Raw genomic sequence first — 6,219 nt, forward strand, 5'->3', positions numbered from 1 at the left:
CAACAGGATAGTTAATTGTTAAAAAAAATTCATATGTTTTTCATGAGTCAACTTATAAGTTCTCACAAAATTTATAATTAAATATTAATAAATAACCTATATGTTTACAATTGTTATGGTGTCTCTTTATTTCATGTTACATACTTTGAATGGCAACTTTTTAATGACTCCCCCATAGTTTTCTGATTTGTGTATAATGGTGTTCATTAATGTCTGATTTTACAAAATTTAATTTATATCGCAATTTCTATTTTTTAACTCTCATTCAGTGACAACAATATTTTTTTAAGCAAGTATGTAAATAAAGTTTAAGGATATGCTTTATTTTTTAAAACATATATAATTATGTCTTCAGTATTTATGATTTTGTATTATCATTATATATTTTTTTATTTGCTAACATTATAATGTTTATGTATATTGGATAGAAAATTTTTATGTAATGTAAAATGTCTATATTCTTAGTGCCAAAGAAAAAGTAAATTCTAATCTCTGTATACTTTTCTGAATGTATATGGATTTTGAATATTTTAAAATCTATTAATGATTTCTTCCCCTAATTTTTTTAACATAGGTGCACAAAATTTGCATATAAAGTCTTTTTTTTTTATGTGAAGAAAAAGTCATTAATGATCATCAATCAAAAAGTTGTTTTGAAATTTTACTAATGCAAAATAAGAAACATAATTTGAGTTTAAAGCCAAAAAATTACCTAATTATTAATTATTATCTGATTATAAAAAATTTGCTTACTATAACCAAATTATTTTATTGCTAGACAATTTTGAGTGATAATTGTCTTTGGTTAATATTTGGTCTAGAATTGTCTCATTATGATTCGTAATAATTATAAGGCAAAATTAGGAAAATTTGCCACGTCATCATCCTGATTCACCCGTCTAAGCCACAGTGGGTTTTCCTGGTCTGTTTATTCATGATGTTATTTATTCTTTCTTGTCTATTGAAGTTTTCTAGTTTTGTTTCTCTCCTTTATTTTCCATTTTTTTGTTAGCAACTTAACGTTTTGTATTTCAAATCACTTTTGTTTCTTCTCATTCACGTCTGGCTAGTCTTGAAAATATGTGCCTATTTACGAGCCCTTGTAACATGTTGACTATTTTTTCCAATCTGTATATTGTTGTAGTTAATGTCATTTCATTTTAAGCATTTCTCAAAATAGGGTCAAGATTTCCAAAGACAAGTGCAAAATAAAGTCATTTTCAAAACTTTATAAATATTAATAATAATTCCATACATATTTTTAAAAAAATTATAAAAATACACATAAGGTGAATTTGCGACAAAAAGCGATTGGCTGACAATTTTTTAATCACCACTTGTTATATTTAGTAGCTCTATGGCCAAAGGCAACTATTAATTTTGCCATATACTAATAACTAATTAGATCATTATACATTAATAATGGTTAGTACATTAAGTATAATTGTCTAATTATTGAATGATTTGTTTTGAAGCCAGAAAACAGAAGTAATGTTTTGTAAGAAAATGAGCAAAACAAAATTTTAAAAATCAATTTTCTTCATAAATTAATGGTCACATCTATGACATTAAAATTTTTTTTTAACAGTGGATTCAAATTTATTTTTTAACAGTGGATGAAAAGTGCACAATTTTTAAATATGGAAATTTTGATGTTACATAGAGCTGTTCCTTTAGGTAATTAAAGAATTTTTTTAGTCCCTGATGTTGCTTATAACCCCTGAATTAAGTAATATTGCATCCGAATGAATTCAATAAGTTGGGGTCCTATTCTAGTTATAAAAAAATGTATGATAAATTATATCCTTGGCACAAAATATTATAATTATTTCTTCAATATTATTTTCGTAATTTCAAACATTTACTTTTTTATGATTTAGTTGATTCTTAATTTTTATTACATTAAATCCTTATTAGTTGTATATATTTTTTATTTTATTCTATTTATATTATACTACTTAAATTAAGAGTGTTTGATTTTGGACTCAGTGACACTGTCTCTGTCCCTGAACCTAATTTTTGTCTACTTCCAAGCAAAAGTTGAGCGCCTCTAGCTCATTTTAGTTGCAAATTTTATTTTAAGTAGCTCAAATCAATTTCAACTGGACTTGTATGTTTGTAAATTATGTCGTTTTATCCCCTTACCTACTTTTTTCCTCTATGAGCATTCCTTAAAATACTAATGTTCCTAATATAAGCCTGATTCCTTATTATAATCTATCAACAACAAACTTTTTTTAAACTGTCCCACTGTTTTGAAAATGTGATAATTTGGGAGAATGTTTTATCCATGTGCACTATTTCTCTTTCTAATAGCATGGAAAAACTTGATTTGCTGTGTAAAAGGAAGAATGTAGGTTGAAATTCAAATTTCTAGTAAGACCATCAATATGGTTAAAACATGAAATAGGTAATGCATTGTTACATTGTTCAAACTGAGTAGTAAACACAAAGGACAAAGTTGAAAAATAAAAGCAAGAAGTACGGTAATTTATAGACAAAACTATGCTAGTATACAAAATAAGTTATAGGCAAAACTGCAATATTTAGAATAATTATTTAATTTACTTTTTTATATTCTAAGTTCATTTTTGTACATTTGTTTTTTTCATAAGACTATAGGTTTTGAAAATATTACATCTCATTTTCCATTCATTTCCATTATATTTAAGCCTACATATATTATCCAATAAAAAATATTACTTGTTGACTGCAGTGTTACTATTTTCTTGTGAAATAATATATCTTATATTTTCCTTGTAAACAAATTCTCTTATTACTCTTATTTGCTGTTAATTTTCTCTGAACAATAACTGTAAGTTTCTAATCATTTTTGTAATGTAGCATTATTACCATCATGGGTTTAATGTTTTACTATTGAAATTGTATCCAAAGTTTTCTAATGTTTATTTGCCTCTGCTATAATTTTTTTTCTTCGCTTTTTAGCATTTTTTTTGTTCTAATTTATCTTTAATATTAAATTTATTGTTATCAGCTATTCTTTTACCTTTTGATCCAGAAGCTCTTATCAACCTGATTGTTTTATTGCATGACCAAATGATTCATCCATATGTTATTTGTTGAAAGTTCTTTATGTTAGTTTCAAGATAATTTGTTACACACTTATGTGCTACTTAAAATAATTCCTTTTAAACTAATTAGGATTACGGAGCATTTTAATGAATACTTTTTACTTTTAAAGCCCAGAATGTATTCTTAGATATGTGTTGTAATTAAGAGAGAATGTATGCCTGATATATTTCCAGAACAATGAATTATTTGGTAGTTATTTTCTGTTTAAGTCAACTAAGCACTCTTTAAAGTTTTTTAACCAGTCGAAATTAAATGGATACTCTAAGTAAGTAGATAAAAAAATTATTGTAGCTGATAAAAAAATAACTTTTAGGGTTAACAATTTCTTCCTAATTTCTTAACATTTTTCAGTTACATTTCATGATTTACATATTTTAAAATTTGCTCCCAAAACATATTCTAGCTAAATAACATGGTTTTCTTTTTTATTACATTTTTATTTGCTTTTAAATGATATTATTTTTTTTTCTGATGGCATCATTACTCTTAAATCAGAGCTTATTTAAAAGATAATATATTGGTTTTTCATATTAAAATTAGTCTTAACGTATGTAAATTATACCTTTTTTAACTTGCAAAATTAATAGTCATTGATTTTTACTTTTTATGCTGTACTATTTTTGTCAATAAGCTAAATATTAATTAAAAGTATGTGAATCATAAGTTTTTTATTTAAATAAACTTAAAATACTGGAGCAAAAAATAATTTAAATATAAATGCAAAGTTTGAGCTCGTCGTGGACCTGAAAAAAATTTCTAGGCCCCCATCTGGAAAAAGTTGTGTCACCCTATGTTAAAATGTTATTTACAATCATTGATTCCTTTTGCATACTGAATTTTAACAATAAATTTTTATTTCATGTTGCAGTTCTATATTAATTGAAAATAGAATAGAAAAGGGACATTTACCTATGTTCCTTGTAATTATACATATTTTACTTATAATTCTTCTTGTTTAGTTTTTCTAGCAAATGTTCCTAACTCATTAATTTCTTTGACTTAGCTACTTTTCCTTAACTTTGCCCTAGACATCCAACATACTGTGATTACTGTAGATTTACTATAGTGATACATCAAAGTCAAGTATTTAACATATTTTGCTCTGTATAAAAATAGAATTTCTATCTAATATAATAAAATGTAAATAAAATATTTTAATGGGAAAGTATTTTTGAAGTGAAAAAATGTGTAAGAAATATTATAGTATGTCAATTCTATCTATGCATTAAATGGTATGCTGAACAAAAATAATTACATTTGTGTAGAAATATTATCAAGATCAAACATGTCTGTTTGCCTGGTGCATGATTCAAGTTAAGGGAAAATATTATTTTTAATATTTATTATTAAATTGGGGAAAACATTATGCATCTAATTGTATATTATGTGATAAAGACATTAAATTTAATATACAGTGAACTCTTGCTACTTCGATATCCGATACAACAATAACTCCCTCTATTAGGATAATGTTACGTGGTCCTGACGAACTTTCGTATGAATCAATGTTACCCTCCTCTCAATATTACTATATTCTCTGAAGCAATAAACCCTGTAAAACGATTTTTTTTTCAAATTTCCACCCTCATTGCCTCTATTTATTATTGGTTTTCAAATAATGTAAAAAATCTTATTTTGTCATCTTTTGCCATTTATCCATTTTTTTCTAACAAGAGAAGACTCATTGCTGACCCCCGCAAGAGCTTCCATTCTTAGAATGGCCTCCCTTATCTCTTAAGAAGTCACAGATGTAACATTCCTATTTGATTTAATTTCTTTCATGTTTAAAGGTGATCATGAGTCACAAATAACCACAAGCATCACATTAACATCTGAAAAAGAACTTTTTCTGTGGAGGGAGGGTGGAGCGCCATTCACAAACGAAAATCATTTTCGTATTTTGAACTCAATGCATACTTTGTTGGCTGACTTAACAGTCAGAAAAATGAATAAACAAACAAAAATATCAGATTATTTTCAACAAAAACAGTTTTCAGTTATGTTTGCGATCTTATTTTATTTCAATTGTTTTTAATATTTAACCATAATCATAATGATATGTATATATTATATAAAAAATGTATATATTATATAAAAAATTAATTTGCGGAGTACAAATTAATTTTTTATATAATATATACATTTTTAGTTAATACATATATAACTTTAAAATTTAAAAAAAATCTTATTGTGTCCTTCGATATAACAATATATTCCTCTACAACAATATATTTATTTGGTCCCAAAAATATTGTTGTAGCGAGGTTTTACTGTATTTATTTGGTCCCAAAAGTATTGTTGTAGTGAGGTTTTACTGTATATGTGTGTATGGTATATATATATATATAAATTGAACAAATTTTTTTTAAAAAGTACTTCTTTCTTTATGATGAATCAGGAAATTGCGAATAGTTCAACTTTGGTTCTAAAAATCTGGTTCCTGATTAAGTTCATTATGAAACTCGAATAAAATCTTCAAAAGTTAAAGAGAAATGGCTGGATCTATAAAATTTGTACTCACAACCAGATAATTCTACTGTTTAATGGTTTCCTTGGGTCTTCAAAAATTTTAATAGTGATATAAAATTTAATAAAAAAATTTAATAATACCAGCAATGTTAATATCAGCCGGAATTTCTTTTTTTAAGATGACACTTTAACGTTTTGAGATCAAATGGGAAAGTCTTAGATGCTGATACATATATTTTTTTCTTCAAGATAACTTATAGTAGTGGTCACTAAATGGATGAAATAATCAAGGTTTGCCTCGTTTTCATTGATACTATTCAATTTTTGAGAGGCCTCTGGGAAAATCAAAACTCTAACATAGTTCTTTTTTTAATAGTTAATGTTCAACGTCAACTATAATTATATTCATGTCAACAGTTAAGATAATAACATGCATCAGATTCTATTTCAGATCTATAATTTAACTTTTTTTTTTATTTATATTTCTGAAGAAATTGAAAATTTTCCACACTGTTTAAAATTTTTATCATGAACTTTTCAAAATCTATCTAAATCAACAACAAAGTATTAATAAAGATTGAAGTCAGGTTTATCAACATGGCTCATTAATTCATTTTGGTAATTGGTTTAAGTCATACTGAGATTTCAATTTAATAC

At 25.5% G+C, this 6,219-nt stretch overlaps 1 long non-coding RNA gene across 1 annotated transcript; it reads left to right on the plus strand.

Moving 5' to 3' along the window:
- The first annotated feature begins 5,229 nt into the window (after window positions 1-5,229).
- Window positions 5,230-5,443, plus strand: LOC139426612 (uncharacterized). The gene is made up of 2 exons (XR_011637834.1): window positions 5,230-5,357; window positions 5,402-5,443. It is a non-coding gene; the product is annotated as an uncharacterized lncRNA (long non-coding RNA).
- Window positions 5,444-6,219: the final 776 nt, after the last annotated feature.

The sequence above is a fragment of the Parasteatoda tepidariorum genome, chromosome 9 (genome assembly GCF_043381705.1).
Source record: "Parasteatoda tepidariorum isolate YZ-2023 chromosome 9, CAS_Ptep_4.0, whole genome shotgun sequence".
In the NCBI taxonomy this organism is placed as follows: domain Eukaryota; kingdom Metazoa; phylum Arthropoda; class Arachnida; order Araneae; family Theridiidae; genus Parasteatoda; species Parasteatoda tepidariorum.